Source organism: Monopterus albus, unplaced genomic scaffold, assembly GCF_001952655.1.
Source record: "Monopterus albus unplaced genomic scaffold, M_albus_1.0 scaffold66.1, whole genome shotgun sequence".
Taxonomy (NCBI): domain Eukaryota; kingdom Metazoa; phylum Chordata; class Actinopteri; order Synbranchiformes; family Synbranchidae; genus Monopterus; species Monopterus albus.
In genome coordinates, this window is record NW_018127946.1 from 1,550,384 (window position 1) to 1,567,088 (window position 16,705).

The following is a 16,705-nucleotide window of genomic DNA, read 5'->3' on the forward strand; positions in this document are numbered from 1 at the left end:
GCTCGTTATGTGACAGTCTGTCAGTCGCTGCTCCCCGCCGTCCTCCGGTAACGGCTGAGTGCAGACAGACAGGAGAGCGCACACGCACGCTGTCAGGAATCGGCTCGCATGCGTAAAGATATCGCACCGGTCCAATTTGCACAAAAGTGACAAACCCTACTTCTCACTGTGAGGGTGGAATAAAACGTGGACTAAAAATCTGGTAGAATCAATAAATAGACCAATAATGAATCAGTGTAAACAGCAGTTATTATGGCGGCGAAATTCCCCCACATAAAAGCACATAGTGTGCGCCAGCGGACAGCTCCTGAATCTCTCTGACCAAGGACTCCCAGCTGGGACTCTATGTTCAGTGTCATGCCTTCTGAAACTGGGTCCACTGTACTATTGCTTCTATGTACAGTCACAGGAGGCTGCAGAGATATAGTTTTGTAACACCTAATATTAAGTATAACCATTTGGGATTCTGCAAATACGCACAGGTTCGGTCAGCCGTGAGAATAGACCACATTCATCTATTTAACTGAAACAATTAAAGGAAACCACGCACTGGTGCTAGATAATGTGCCACGTACCGTCAATTCAATTTAAAATGTGATCTCTGGTGAATGTCAAGCACTGATGCCAAAGAGTAGATAGGTAGAAAGAAACACAATTCGCAAATACCATGTGAGAAGAAACTAGGTCTGTTCTTCATTCGCCCATCGTACATGCTCACAATGATACCATTATCTGCTTTGAGTGAAATCCATTCTGAATTTACCTGTGAATGTCGGATCTCGGTGTGACTGTCTCAAGTTTCTTCGTCCGTCGCCCGTACTGCCTTCAGCCGGTGACAAAACTGAGTCCAGGAAGGACAAACGCTGTCATCGCGCCGCTCTCTCTCTCTTTCTCTCTCTCTCCAATAAAACCGTAACTCTGGAAAATCTCGGCACGTTTTACTTCTCTAATTTTCACGACTTTTTCCTTCTTTGATCTATTTAGCATCGCTCTCTCTCTCGGAAGCAATTATTTCTGGTATTATATCTCTCATCACTCATCATCGCCACCACCTCCACAACCACCACGATCATCGTGGTCATCATCGTCACCATCATCATCCAAAAATCCATACAGGACTATAATTTGCATAATATTCACGTGGTATTAAGAGTAAACATCACAGTCCCCTTCAGCGTTTGCTATAACTAATGGTAAAAATCACACATTTGTTGTAGCCATGGATAGTAACCTTTAAAAACGTCTCTTGAATCTACACTGATCTTTTTCAACGGGGGCGCCTTCATCTTCATTATCATCCTCATTATCAGCCATCAGCTGATAACAGGCCAATGACAACATTATTATATTCTTGTTAATCAGACCACCTTCATCATGGCTGTGGTCCTATTTCAAAAAGCTATTACTTCCCTCCTTATCGCTTAAGAACAAATTATAACGCGTCATCTTCACAGACACGTGCGTGCGTGCGCACACACACATTTCACTAGGGTGACATATCCCCAGTGATTATACATGCTGTTAGTCCCCTATCTTCAGCCACTGTACTTGTAGATTGACTCCAGCAGAAGCCCTTTGAAGAACAGAGAAGGAGCCGGAAGAGGGAGATGTATGTGTGACCATTACAATAGTAAAAGACAAGGACTGCTCCCCTATTATAGAAACATAGTAGAACAGAGGCAGCCAGACGACAGAGCATGAAAGGGCTGATTTATCCACCAGGGAGAGCCTCTGTATGTGTGTGTGTTTGGAGGGCTGATGTGTACCACATGATTAAAGTGAATGTATACATCTGTGTGTGTGTGTTTGGGTGTGGGCTGTGATTGCCTCTTTGTCTTCTCTTCCTCCAGCCAGGTTGGATGTCTGTCTGGATGTGCCACACGTTGCTGCAGCCCGGAGAGTCACTTTTGCCGTACATGTGTTTGGCAGGCAAAATCAGTTGGCCAGGCAGCAGAACCAGGCTGGGAGATTGTACACTGTGGCATAAAACGGGCTTTTAGGCCACAGTGTGTAAAGAGACAACTTGTGCTACAACAAGCGAGTGTTTATTGTGTCCTCACGACATCGCAGGTTCAAATTCAGCTTGCAGTGAAGCCAGTTATTTCTGTGGTGTTTATGATCTAATCGATCGTGTGTTATTCCAGTTCAAAGGACCTGTTCAGTAAGACTATTTATAATATATATCATTAACCCCTTGTGACATGTAGCCAGGAAGATTTGCCCAAGATCTGAGATATCTATCTCTGAGGTTTGTGCCACCAGCATAATACAGAATAGAACAGAACACTGTTTGCTCACAGCTATGAAAAATGACATTTAAAAAATGACCAGTAACATCTCCTTCCAGAAATAGTGCCACAGTACAATATATTCTGGAAACATGTTTTAGCAGCCACACTAGCTAAACGGATCTTGAAATGCCAGCCAGTTAGTTGGTCTATCACTCTCACCAGGACTGGAATAGCTCAACTACTATGAGATAAACGGTGATGAAATTTGGCCCATGGTCCCCACAGGATGAAACTTGCTGATGTTAGAGATCACCTAATGTTTCCTTTAGTTCCGCTATGTGCATGGTGTTCATTAAAAGCATACATACAGGGGACACAGGAAAAATAAACAACTTATAGCTGAAAAAAATGATGTGAGACTTTGTGAGATCTCGTGATACTTTTGCAGGATCCCACAAGGACTCACATCTTTCTCTGTCCCTTCCCAGGCACTATAAATAAATGATTGTTTCTTTTTTTTTAAATCACTACCATATTTATCTAAACACTTCAAGTGAGTCACATGACAAGCTCTTGACAAAGGCTCTTAGATGGGTAGTAAATAATGCTAGGAGATTTGTAGTTAGTTGGTTCAGAAAAGCTTACCTGCCTATCAGTAGTCTGTTTCCATTAAGTTCCAGGAGTCTGAGTGAGTAAGGTTTCCTTCTCACTAAAATTATGGAGGCTATCACTGTGCATGCGTAATATTAATGTCGTCTTATGTTACTAAAAACACACACTAAAAATTCATCAGTATCTTTCTGACAAAGTGGTTTACCACAAGAAAGAGGTTCCAGCTTATTTAGAAGTTTTTATGAACTGGGAGTGGGATGAATCATTTTGCTCTACATTAATTGGTGTTAGAATAACAAAACTAATGTTTATTTCGATGAGCGCATCAGTGATGATTATTTAATGAGTTATTTTAGCTCAACAAAGGTCGCAGATAAAGCTGGTGTGAGGTCAAAATCTCAATTGCTTGATTTTTTTTAATGCTACTCTTTAACCCACTTGAGATCTAAAACAACGAAAATCAAATAGTCCTTCACACAAACATGTTCTAACACACATGCACACTTGATTTATCTACTGCCCTCTCAGCCTCATGGCTGCTGTCAGACACTATTTTTGTGCATGCCAGCTGGTATGTATGTGCCTTTTACAGACATGCACTGCAGCCCTGAACCTGTTAACGGCAGGAGCTGTACGTGAGGGTGCAAATCACACTGACATTAAACAACCCTTAACCTGCCAGCTCCCTGGGATAAAGTCCAGGTAATGTCCAATCAGTGCTGGAAAGAAACTGAGTACATTGACTCAAGTACTGTACTTACTGTAAGTACAGTGTTGAGGTATCTGTACTTTACTTGAGTACTTTCATTTTCTGCTTCTTCATACTTCAACTTCACTATATTTTAGAGAAAAATATAAAACTTTAGGCTCACCACATTTATTTGATAAATTTAGTTATGTTACTTTTCAGAATCAGATTAATAAAATAAAATAGTCTAATCATAAAACTTGATTGATCCCTGGTGGGAAATTCACAAGCTGACCAACAGTATGTAGAGTCTTTTAAATTATAAGCATATAAGGTAGTTAACATTAGCTCCACCTTTGCTGGCTGTATGTGATGTGCACAGTAATGTTAATAATAATGAATAATGAATGCTAATAATGATTATAATCTAGAAATATGATATTTAGGTGAACAGTGCCATTCTGCATAATGAAAAGTTTTAACTTTTAGTACTTTAAGTATTTTTGATGCTCATACTATTGTTTTTTATTTAAAAAGACCCACATGTCATGCTTTTCCTTGTTTTCTGACTTATCTACAATGTTACAACGGTGAATTATCATCTTAGACATGACCTAAAGCTCAAAAAATGAGGTGGATGGATGTTCTAGTATTTCTATGCAGAAGCAACTCAGTTTATACACATTCAGCAAACTCTCACTTGCAAAACTTTTTTTCTACCAAATAAAATATTATGTGATAGTTTTAAGGATTTCCATGAATGGGCATAAAATCCAGGCCATTGCACGTTCACGTGAGCTTGCCTCACATCCAGCGGTGCGCCCACCAGACTGAGTAAAATGTTATTTTGCTTTGTTTGCTATGTATGTTTTCAATAAAGCTTATATAAAAAAAAAAGACATCCACGGTGCCACTGTAAAAGAGAAATTTTTCAACTGACTGCACCTGGTTTTGTGGATATATTTTACCTCCTTCTTCAGCACTGTGACCAGAGGATGTGGAGAAAAATACAGGGCCTGAGGTTACTGCATGGCCGGGAATTATCCTGTACAGGGACTCGCTGTTTTGCCTGACTGGGTCTAAACTACAAGCAGCCAGCCTGTGCAGCCCCCGTGGTGATGAATGATCAGCTCATCAGGGCGGGGATTCCCCTGATGCACAGTACCTGTTTGTTTTGACTGCGTGAGGCCAGTGTGTCTGCTGCATGTGATGTGTTGATGGTTAACCAGCAGAATAACAACCCATGATGTTACTGTCAGTGCTACTCTACCTATTGGAATTAAGTTCTATTTCATATCGGCTTTGCCCTCAAAGAGCCGTCGCTATTGGGTTTATCCCTCGTGCGTGCACAGTCCTGAAGAGATTTCTTTCACACCCTGTGCCCTGCACTGGCCTGCCTCCACTCAGGTCCGCTGTGGTGGAATAAATGCCAGTGTGGCCTGAGTGGCTCCCTCTTTTTTTTCAGCAGTCTAAAGAGCGACAACCATGACAACTAGACAACCATGTCTAAAGAGCAAAGATCATCAAACACCGGACTCCAAAGCTGCACCGCCATCACTGTGTGCCCGTCACCGTGCTGATGGTGGAGTTGCAAGAGCTACTAGCAAATAAAGTGATCTCTGTGGTCCCGCCCAGTCAGGAGTACGAGGGTTTCTGTTCATGCTACTTTCTGGTTCCCAAGACGTTGGTCGAAATGAGGCCCATCCTTGACCTGTCCCTCTTCAACAAATACATAATGAAGAGGCTGTTTCACATGCCCAGCATAAAGCAAGTAATGGAGTGTGTACGTCTGGGCAACTGGTTCATATCTATCGACCTAAAGGACACAAACTTTCATGTGCACATTATCCCTAAACACAGGAAATTCCTGTGTTTCTCTTTCCAAGGTGCGCGGTTCCAATACAACTGGTTGCCCTTCGGTTAGAAAGGCCAGCATGGTCGGCACACCGAGTGACACTGCCACATGACAGGCAGCAGCCCCACAGGCTGTTTCCCCTACCAGCAGAGGTGGGGGCTCCTGTGCAGCTCAGAGGAGGTTGACTCAGCATTCACATACTTCCTGGCAGCAAGACCAGGTGGGGGCAGCAACAGATGTGGGGCCTTGTCAGATGTGGGCCCAGGATGCTTGCACAGTATGTCTGCTCTGCTGGTGTGGGTGTATAGCCCTGGATGGAAAAAGGGCTTGTCCCCACAATCAGCAAGCCAGGGGAGTGGACGCTGTACTGTACTGAAAACAATGTCAGATGCGGTGTACAGAGTGAGACTGAATAAGCCGAACCGGGCGGTGCTTCAAAGGGACAGACTCACACTGTACCAGTCTGTGGCTTCACCTGAGGGGGGAGAGTCGGACAACAGGAGCCAGCCATAAGCTCCAGTCCCCCCTCCATCAGCAGCCCAGGAGCTACCACAATGACTCAGTGCCAGTGTAGGCCGCCCCCAACAGCGAAGGGATGATATGACTGTGGTTACTGAAGTCAGTTAACCAGCCAGGTGGGGGCTGTGTAGCGTCGGGGGTGGAGAGACACTTGGCCGAGTCCCCCAGAGTGCTCGAGGGTTAAGCACCTGGCGGCATCCCCCCACGATGCCCCTCTGGGTGGGTTGTATATAGTTCTGACTTGGCGGGACTTCTGTGTGAGTCCCTGTGTTCGGTGTTTTCTGTTGTTGCTGTGCAGTTGCCAGAAGGGAGAAATACAAGAAAAAAAAGACAAGCTCTGCTCTTCGGCTCCTTCTTCCAGCTAGCCTCCGCTTCGATATGTAGAGTGACAGCAGAGTATGGATGTACCAGACATGTAAGTGGGCAGACACAGGCAAAGTGTGCTCACTGCAATAGGAACATGCAGCTTTTCTTCATAGACAGACAAACACAAGGATGGACAGGCAGAGTGACAGATAGCATGAGAATACCAGACAGCTGGACAGCTACATGATAATATTCCAGATCTACGCTGAGACACTGGCCAGGTATAGCATTTAACAGCACGATGCTCGGACAGACACGGACAGCTGCAGCTTGCTACAGTCTGAGTCAAGCAGAGACAGACAGATGCCCTTCTCCTGCTGGGAAAGATGCTGCACCTCTGTGCACACACATGCATACGCTGCCCTTCTCGTCCTCCTCCGTTCTCCACCTGTCTGCTCCTTGCTGTCAGGAAGCCAGACAGAAGGTGATGTTTGTTCCCTCAGGTGCTGTCATCTTCTCTTTCTCTCTTCTCCTCGCTCATGTCTCCCTCCCTCTCCTTTCCCTTCCCATTCCTCCCTTTGCTTTTCTTTCCATTTTGTGTGGCATTTACCATTTAAAGTGCCGCTGCCCTCAAAATAATACCATGAATAGACAGCACCAAGAGCTTGTGTGTTTGTGTGTCTTTTGCTGGCAAGACTCCAGGTATGAGTATGTCAAGGGCTTTTCTGCCAAGGAGGTTGCATGAGCATTGTGTGAATGCAAATGACCATATATGGGTGTATTGTTATTTAGCTTCACTTTCTGCCTCCTTTTCTTCTCTGTCACTCATCCAGCTGGCAGGGATTCTTTCAGAAAATAATTTCAGCCTCTGAATGGCTGTTCATGATCAGTGAATGAGAGAAAGATATGGACTGAGAAAAAAGGAAGAGGAGAAGGAGGTGGATGTAAACCTTAACATCATCCTTCACACAGACCCATGTGGAAAATATTCATGAAAGCGCACTACACTGTGTCTGATCTCGTAGGTTTGTTAATTGCCTATTTCTACATCCAGAAGATATGAGGACGTCTCCGGTCACCTGGCAAATGTAGGTCTGATAGTCACTCTTTTTTAAGTTTTCTCCTCAAAGATACTGCTGGTTTTAAGCTGGTATATGTTTCAGTATGTTCGCTAGTCACTAAGCTGACTGAGCAGGTAGTGTACAGTGGGTTTAGCACTGAAAACAGCTGACTGCTGTCGCTAGAACAAGCAGTGACAGGAGCAACGAGCATGACCCAAACCACTAAAGTTGCGGAGTGTAGAACTAAAACAATAAATCACAAGATGCAAAAACATTCAGCACAGCTAAAGGGAATGGCAGAGTCAGCTGACAGGTGATAATTACAATTATTCTCAGTTACCTCTTTCACATTACATACAGTTTTTTTTTCATTATTAGTGTTAAAATATTGATTAGTGCAGGTTTAATTAATTTGGGTATTTTATCAACATTGAAGTGAATCCAAAATGGAATTGGTTCAAAGCCCAGCCCTAACTGTTGCCTGAGTTCTGTAATAAACCTTGCCCAAATGCCAAAACACAACTTGGCCAGCTACATGCTGCGTTCTCTACAGAGTGGTGTCTGTACCCAGCCAACGATTGTTAGAGACAGAAGTACCATTTTGCAACAGCAGACTAAAATCCGGATGTGGGACTGTCTGAAACAGGACATCTCCTGTTTGGACCAAGCATTAAAGGCAGCGGCTGTTATTTCAATATGTGAGCTACAGTACGTATTTAAACATCCTTCTGTGTTGTGGATGCTCCTCATCTCACTTTCAGGTTGTAGCTGCAGGTTGTGAACACCAGCTGCAGCTAAAAAGAGAAGTGTTTCTGCCTTGTCAGCCAACAAAAGATCACAAATACCAACTAACCTTTGACTCTTAGTTATTGTAACTTTGGTTACTAAACATAAATCAGTCTGATGGGCCTTTGGAAGAGATTCTCTTTTACTGAGTAGATTTGGTACTAAAGTCAGATTTGATAAATGCTACTGATCAAGGATTAGAAAATAAAAATGCTGATTTTCTTTTTGGCTTCCTAATATGCCTACACCTTCTAAAAAATTAACTTCAAAAGTTATGTACCTACAGTATCGGCTAGATGGAAAATGATAGATTCATAAGAAAATAATGACTTTAAGATGTAATTTTAATTTAGTCTTGCTGGACACCCTGGTGAATAATCTTTACCTAATCTCAAAGAGTTTCTCCTTCTATAAAGTTTGTATTTAGTTTTACTAACCCAAAGGTAAGTTTTAAAATGTTATTATGTAAGTTTCATTATTCTGTTATGTAATATACTTCTTACTAAATTATCATTTAATTCTGGGATTATAAAACATCAAAAATATTGATTGTGCACAATCTGTCTTTCCAGACAAAAGGTGTTAATTCCACATCTCATCTGCTGTATTTTACAAACCAGTTTCACCAACACACTGCACCCACACAACACTTAATTAAATTTAATATACACTTAAAATAAATCATACCCTATATCTACACTGTTCAGCCATAACATTATGACCACTGAAAGGTGAAGTGATTAACACTGACTATCTGTTATAGTATTTCCTGTCAGTGTGTGGGGTATATTAGGCAGCAAGTGAATATTCAGTCCTCAAAGTTGATGTGTTGGAAGCAGGAAAAATGGACATGTGTTAGGATCTGAGTGACTTTGACAAGGATCAAACTGTGATGGTGAGATGACTGGGTCAGAGCATCTCCCAGACTGCAGGTCTTGGTGGGTGTTCTTGGTCTGCAGTGGTCAGTACCTACCAACAGTGTCTAAGGAAGGACAAATGGTGAACTGGAGACAGGGTCATGGACGACCACGGCTCACTGATGATGAGGTTACCCTACTGTAGATTAAACTTTTAACTTCCATTTGTACTTTTCAAAAGACTAAAATCTATTTGAATCTTTGTTAAAATGGTTGAAAATGAGAAATAGTGTACATTGGTCTATATGAAGAGAAAGAGTCAGGGGCTGTAGCTGAGTTGTAGAGTGACATGAGTGCCAACCAACTGCCACATTGACTCCTGTGTAAACAGTGTTAGGCAGGTGGTCATAATGTTATGGCTGATCAGTGTATATCATATCAATAAATCATATTATGATGAGCTGGGAGAATGTACTGTGTGTCAGTTAAGTTAGACCTTATATGTCACATTACAACTCATAGTTGAAGGCCCCATAACCTTCAATACATTCCATATTTGTAAGTAGTCTCGGAATTTTTGCTCAAGATTACTTTTAGTGTGATGGTGAACATCGGTTTAGACAGAATATAAACAACTCCTTTATTTGGTTTTAAAAAATGGTAAAATGGACTCTGCCTATATAGTTTTTACCTTACCAGACAGATTCACCCGTACAGTCTCACACACATGGTGGCGGAGCTGCTGGTAAAGGCGTTGGTCTGGCCAGCAGGAGCACCTTGGGGTTGACTGTCAGTGTGGACGCTGAAGAGCAAATATGCCTGTGTACAAAGATGCTACCTGCCTACCAGCTGGGACTGAATGCAGAATGCAAAATAACACAATCAAATTGATCCTACAGGCAGAGGATGTTGTCATCATCATGTTGCTCCAACAGAGTACAAAACCAGGTAACACGCCGCAGCCACTGGCTAAATCAGCCTAATTTAAGCCACTAGAGCAAGCATGACACTTTTCAGCATCTTAAGGGCTATAGTGGGCTCTCTTAGGTCGCCATGTAAATTACCATTAAATGCTGTCTTTCACTGATTGTGGAAGAAATGAATTTTATCCATCAAAATACTTCTTTAAGTTTAATCTCATAGTATGAATGTGGCAACAATTTATTGTCTGCAACCAGGGCTCAAAGTGAGTAAACAAGTGCACATTTGCTTATTTTCTGCATCTATTAATTTCTAATTATTGTCTCTAAATCAATTTTCCATTGAGTCAGTTCATAATTACATCAGATCAGACAACTGAGTTTCTACTGGAACAAGCAGAATTAATGCTTTATTTAAATGGAGTGAGACAACTGTTGGTGTTAAGTTCCTAAGTCTTGTCACTATTTTCTTCTTTAGTGGCATAAAAAGATGCCAACCTACTGTTAAACCAATGGGTGTGTAATACCACTAATGATAATGACAACTTTACCTTTTATTAAAACCTACAGCTTGTCCAGAACTATACATGCACATAAGGACCTGCTCAATAAAAATGAAAGCTCACTTTACTTTATGCCAAGGCTTTTTGCCGAGTCATCTCATCTGCTCTCCTTATAATCACATACTTACTTCGTAAAACAGCAAGTTTGACAAGGTTGCTGGAAAAAAGCCGGATGCTCCTCATTACAGACAGCAACATTTGATGAATGACTAATTGCAGATAGTCATGTTAAATTCCAGAAACCAAATTTTTAAAACTGGCTTTGTGAATCATCATCTCAGGATTCATTGCAACTGAATAGTGAGAGACTCAATAAAGTCATCTGAACTCATTCTCTGCTGTCAAATATCTGTTAAACCCTGGCATTGCCTTCTCTTCTCAGTTGCTGGGCCTCTTCAAAGGCCACCTGTCCTGTATATTCCAGCAGCTCCAAGCCAGTGTCGGCATAGGAATAACGCCAGTGACTGTGGCTTCTGCTGCCTCTCACAACCAGCCAGCATGGTGAGGAAAGCTTCATAGCATCCAGGGCTACTACCCAAACGACAGGAGAGGCTCACTGTCCACTGTCTGTTGGGATGCAGCTGCAGATTTTGTGGCTTTGTGCTTTGTGTAGCTGAAAGAGTGAGGATAGTCAGCTTTTACTTTGTTTAACTTGACTTAAATGTGCTACATGCAACAATAAACTTGAAACTTCAGTATGAACTGAAGCCCACTTGGACTCACTTTGATTAGATTTTGGTGGTCAAAGGTCAAGGTCAGTGACCTCACATCCATCCCATTCCTGTGAATTTGACTGGCTAGCGGAGGCATACAACCGCAAAGCTGTAATACTAGTTTTAAAATTGTACTCTGGCACCGAGAGCAAACCAGCTGAGGCAGATCTCTGTGAACAGGTATTAAAAATGAACATCACTTTGGGCTTTTTCCCGTTAGGGGTCGCCACAGCAAATCATCACACTGATGATTCGCATGTTGACATTTGGTACATATTTTATGCCGGATGCCCTTCCTGACACAACCCTGACTTGAACCTGGGCCGCAGCAGCTAGAGCGCTGCTCCCTATCCACTAGTCTATCAGGGAACCTGTGTACAGCTATTAATATATGATATAACTAGGATGATCAAGTAGACAGCAGTTATAGTTTTAAAAAAATCAGTTTCCAAATTAGTTGATTCATAATCCTAAATGTTATTAATTTAACTTAATGTAACCTTAATATTAATAATGTACTAGGGAGGGCAAGGACTTAGTATATACAGTATACAGTACCTTTAAAGGCTAGGGTATACTTGAAAGGAAATAGTCTGTGCTGTCTTACAACTACAGCGCATCAAAAGACGTGTTTGTGCTGACTAGCCACACACAAAGGTGGGCCAATATGTCAAAATCAATTGTCCAATTTTATTTGTATAGAACCTTTCATTCACATTCATGAAATTCAAGGTGCTTTACAGATGACTGACAGGCTAATAATAAGACAGCAGATACATAAACAGTATAAACACTTATGTAAACAATTTGCACAGGCAAATGTTTAAAAGATGAACTCAAGTAAATGTAAAACAGCAAAAAAGAAAAATGTTAAATTACATTAGATAAAACATAAAAGACTGATTTAAACTTATAACAAAACGCTGTAAAATAGATTATAAAGCACGAAGCCTGTCTGTCATCATAGAGGAGGGTGAGAGACAATAACCTCTTTTAATCAAGCACACTTTTGTATTCTCTCCTTGAAGACATTCAGGAGTTGCACTCAACTGTGTAAACGAAGAGTGTGGGAAAACTATTCAGACCTTGCCTACCTTCTCACCACCACAGAGCTGCGCACCACGGGGGGTGCTTATATCAGAGTTTTGGTATTAGAAAGTTAGACACAGCCCTTCATATTCCAGCTTCAGAAGGTGTGGGGGAAGTGGAGCTTTGATGCACTATGATAACCTGACTAGCATTTCAAATGAAACACACTGACCCTTACCATCCATCATATGGAGGTCAGAGTGTATCAGACTGTTGGGAAAGCCTATTTATTTGCAGAACAAAGAGAGTGTGCTCTATGGTACATACGATAAAGGCTGTTGTTCTAATTTATAGTCTCATTTGTTTCCAGTTAAAGACATTACTACTAATATGCTTACTACTGTATAATACTAAAAAACAGTTCAACCTAATATTGAGGATTTTCAGTTATTGTATTATGTAACATTACTTTAAGATTTAGTGAATCTACAGTATATAATAATTTTTAACTTGTATATGGACATAATTGATATTCTTATCACACTGTAGATGATGTAAGAATGACTAAGTCAGGTGATTTAGCCTGAGGGTAATACTCTTCTCTTACTACTATCTAAAATGCACTGACATGATTTTGTTCTGATTTGGCGCTGTACAAATAAAACTGAACTGAACTAAATTATTTTTGTCAATCAAAACATATTGGATGTCTTTTTCTATATCAGAATATTTGACAAGGTTCAAAGACAAAAGAAGTCCTTGATACATACATTATAAGGTTGAGGAAATACAAGGAAAGCAAGTACTTCTATACTCTAGCAACTCTTTCATCCAGTATAAATAAATGAGCAGCTCCCCAGAATTTGAACTGAATTTTGTAGTATTGTCTCCCTCTGTATTGTTAATGCATAGTGAGACGCTGTCTGAAAATGTTTCCGATGTCTGAAAATGTTTGATTTGATTATGTGTGTGTGTGCGCATGTTGTCATCTTTCATCTTCAAGAGAATAAGCACAATGTCGAGCTGCCGGCTGATAGAAGGCATTATGTCCCCCACCCTCTAGTCTACGTTCCCAAACTAAAGATTTTGCCTAAAGAAAAATGACCACACTGGAATATTAAGACAACAAAGAACAGAAATGTCTGAATAAATATCTTATGATATAAATAGGAGAAAAAGAGCTAGGATACACAATCACTTGGGACAAGCATGCAAGAACAGATGAACAATAAACAACAAGAGCCAAGTGAACGATAATCACAGTAATGATGATAATCACCAACCATGCAAGCAGAGAGAAAATAAAGTTTGAACAAATTATATGCTGGTTAATTCCCCCCAAACCCACCTAGTACACAGGAGAGAACTGTACTGGCAGCGGCTGAGCAGCTAACAATGATAAATTGTCCATACCTGCCATCAAATTAACAATAATTATAGCAGGATTGTATTTCATAAGGTAATGAAAGTGGGCTCCATGAGCAGAATGCAAAGTTTAAAGGTGGCATGTGAATGTAGAATTTTTGTCATGCCTCCATGTAAAGTCATTTCCCATCATGTTTGCTTTCTCTTTCATCAGGGGACGGTATTGTTTCGACAGAGCTCCAGCTGACAGAGTGTAATTTACAGGTGAAGCCAGACTTCCTTCCATCCACAATAAATTGGTCTCCATTTTCTGACATCTAGGCTTTTGGAAGTATGATTTCTTTCATCTTTTCAGCCCTACCAGACGTATACTGGTTTTCTAGTTTACATCATCACCCTGTATGCCTTTCTTCTTGTCCTGTCCATCTTTCCTTCTGTCTCATCAAACTATCTGCCTCCCTTGTTTTTTTAGACCTGTCACTTATCTTTTCTTTATCTCGTCTTATCTGTCACCCAGTTTTGTCTTTTTTTTTACTTTTCCTGTTTGCTGCACTACTGTGATTAATTGTAACACACCATGTCGTGCTTTTGGTTGTATCTAGGAACCTTCATATGCTTGGTGTATTTCTTTCTCAATGTGTACATATTTCAAGAAGCATATGAAGCTATATACTTGGTGTACAGTGGATACAGAAAGTTTTCAGATCCTTTCACATTTCTTTCAGAGACCTGGAGAGAATGGCTGCGCACCAACGTTCCCATCCAACCTGGTTGACCTTGAACAATTCTGCCAAGAAGAAGGTGCTTTAACTAAGTACTAAGTGAAGGGTCTGAATCCTTATACTTCAGTCATTTATTTTTAATAAATTAAAACACTCCAAAAACATGTTTTCACTTTATCATTGTGGAGGATTAAGGTGGTACAGCAGCACGGTGGTTAGCATTGCTGCCTCACAGCAGGGCCGCTTTCTGTGTGGAGTTTGCCGACCTGTCCAGGGTGTACCCCGCCTCTCTTCCAATGTCAGCTGGGATTGGCTTCAACGCCCCCACCCCACCCCTTACGACCCTCTTCAGGATAAGTGGTAAAGATAACAGATGCACTGTGGGGTATTGTGAGTAGACTGATGCCAGCGTCTTCACACCTCAACTATTAGCATTAATATCACCATATCTCATGAGAGGCACAAGCTGGGGCCGAGCTACAACTTGGTCCTTTCAGGATCTCTCAGATGAAATTAGTGGAACAGTTTTGTTTATTGCGTGAGTGATACAAAATCCATTTTGGTCAAAGGGGGCAGATCATTCAGTATGTGTATGAGCCTGAGCAGAACATTTAAGATGTCTTCGATGTGCAGGTCCCTATGCCGCCATGGCAGGGGCAGGACTAATGGCCAGATGTAGCAATGGTTAGTTTCACTTCACCTGGTCAGTTCCACTTCATATCACACATATTACAGAAGTCAAAATGCAGCTTTTAGCTGTAATTCCCATTAAAGACATCACCTGGCAAGTTGAACCAGTGCACCTACCTGGGTGTTATTCCACCCTATCTAGGTTTTGGCTTCTGTCTTATCACATTCACTCTCTTTTCTCATCCAGTGAGATGGTGGGGCCCGAACTCTGGTATGCTGGTTTACATCAAAACACAGTACATTTTTATTCTTGTCCTTGTACTGTTCTGCAACAATTTTCTTATTCTTTCTTAAGTAATTTTGTTGTCAGGATGTCTGCATAGATGAAATGTTTAAAACTACGGAACCTGAAAACCTAACCATAAATTATTAATAGAGGTAAGTGATGTCAAACCGTAGATGTGTTCTTCACCTAGACATCCCTAATGATTACCCCAGAACAACAGAGTGGCTTCAGTACTGAAGGGAGCCTCCTCGCTTTTGTCCAGAATTGTTCAGCCCAGCTGTAGCAGCTGAGATTTTATCAAGAACATCCTCCTCGCTGTGGTGACAATGCCAAAAAAGAGAGAGAGAGAATATTTCAGCTGTCTGTCATTTTATTTAAAAAACTAAATAAAAGCTTAATATATATGCTAAGTAGCAAAACCATAAATCTTACATTGGAATGGAAAATTCTCTTATTTCAAATTAGGGAATGACTTTCTTTCAGACACTAAGAACATATAAAATACAGTATTTATTTTCATAATTTCTACAGCAGCATTGGTAACACTAGGAAAAAATCACTAGTGGCGCGAGGCAACTACTAAACTATCTGCTTTAATAGTTATTTGCTCATTTGTATATTTCTGCCCTTACTGCTTATGTCAGCTTGGTGGGATCTACATTACTCACTGCTGAAATGCAAACTAATATTTATTTAATAAATCTCAGGTTAATCCAGGGAAGATCGACTTTGGATTTGTTTGTTTGTTTGTTGGTTTATGCCAGAGTAAAAACACTGTAAATCGACAAATTTAATGAACTTACCTTACTTGCAGTCACTTGATACCTTTAGAATTGATTAGTTCCAAACACAGTTTTGTAATGATTCAGATACATTCAGAGTAAATATAGAGCAATTTCACACATAAGTTGAACATTTGAAATGATACTTTGAACTTTGTTTTATAACAAATACTGTGGCAAAATTAAAGTAAAGCATCAAAACAATAATAGATTTTTTATGTAAATTTACAGGCAGTATAGCTATTTAAACCCAATGTATAACAATGTAATAGTAACAGTTTCTTTAGAATGAAACTACATTAACCTTAATTAGCAATGGTTCACAGTGCATGGTGCTATAATATGGGCGGCTAAAATAATGTTTATGACCACAGAATCTATTGAGTATCATAATGGCTTCTGTATGTCATTGATTACATGTTGTGTGCATTTCCATTTGATAGTAATGCTTATGTGTATCTTTAAGCTCTGACTTACCATCCATGTGAGTCCGTGTGTAGGAGTGTGTGCATGCGTGTGTGTGTGGATGATATAAGTGTATTCAACAGCGTGCCAGAGTTACTCAGCTGCACTGTCCGCTGGCACCTGAGTCCTGGCTGACCAGCGTCGCTGCCCACATTAACAGTCCCACAAGGATATTCCCCCCCCCCAAAACCCACACACAAACACACACACACACACACACATCTATCTCTCGCTCTGTCTCTCTCTGCCTCCAGCACACCCTCCCTCTTCTTTTCATCTCCCTCGCTCTTCCTCCATCCACCAGATGGCTGACCC

The 16,705-nt window shown here is 41.0% G+C and overlaps 1 protein-coding gene across 1 annotated transcript in view; it reads right to left on the reverse strand.

Annotated features, from left to right (window-relative positions):
* Nucleotides 1-1,279, reverse strand: part of cdh24b (cadherin 24, type 2b) — a 145,598-nt gene extending 144,319 nt beyond the window's left edge. The window contains exon 1 of the mRNA XM_020604523.1: nucleotides 764-1,279. The gene's annotated coding sequence lies outside the window, so the exon portion shown is untranslated. The remainder of the gene's footprint in view (nucleotides 1-763) is intronic.
* Nucleotides 1,280-16,705: the final 15,426 nt, after the last annotated feature.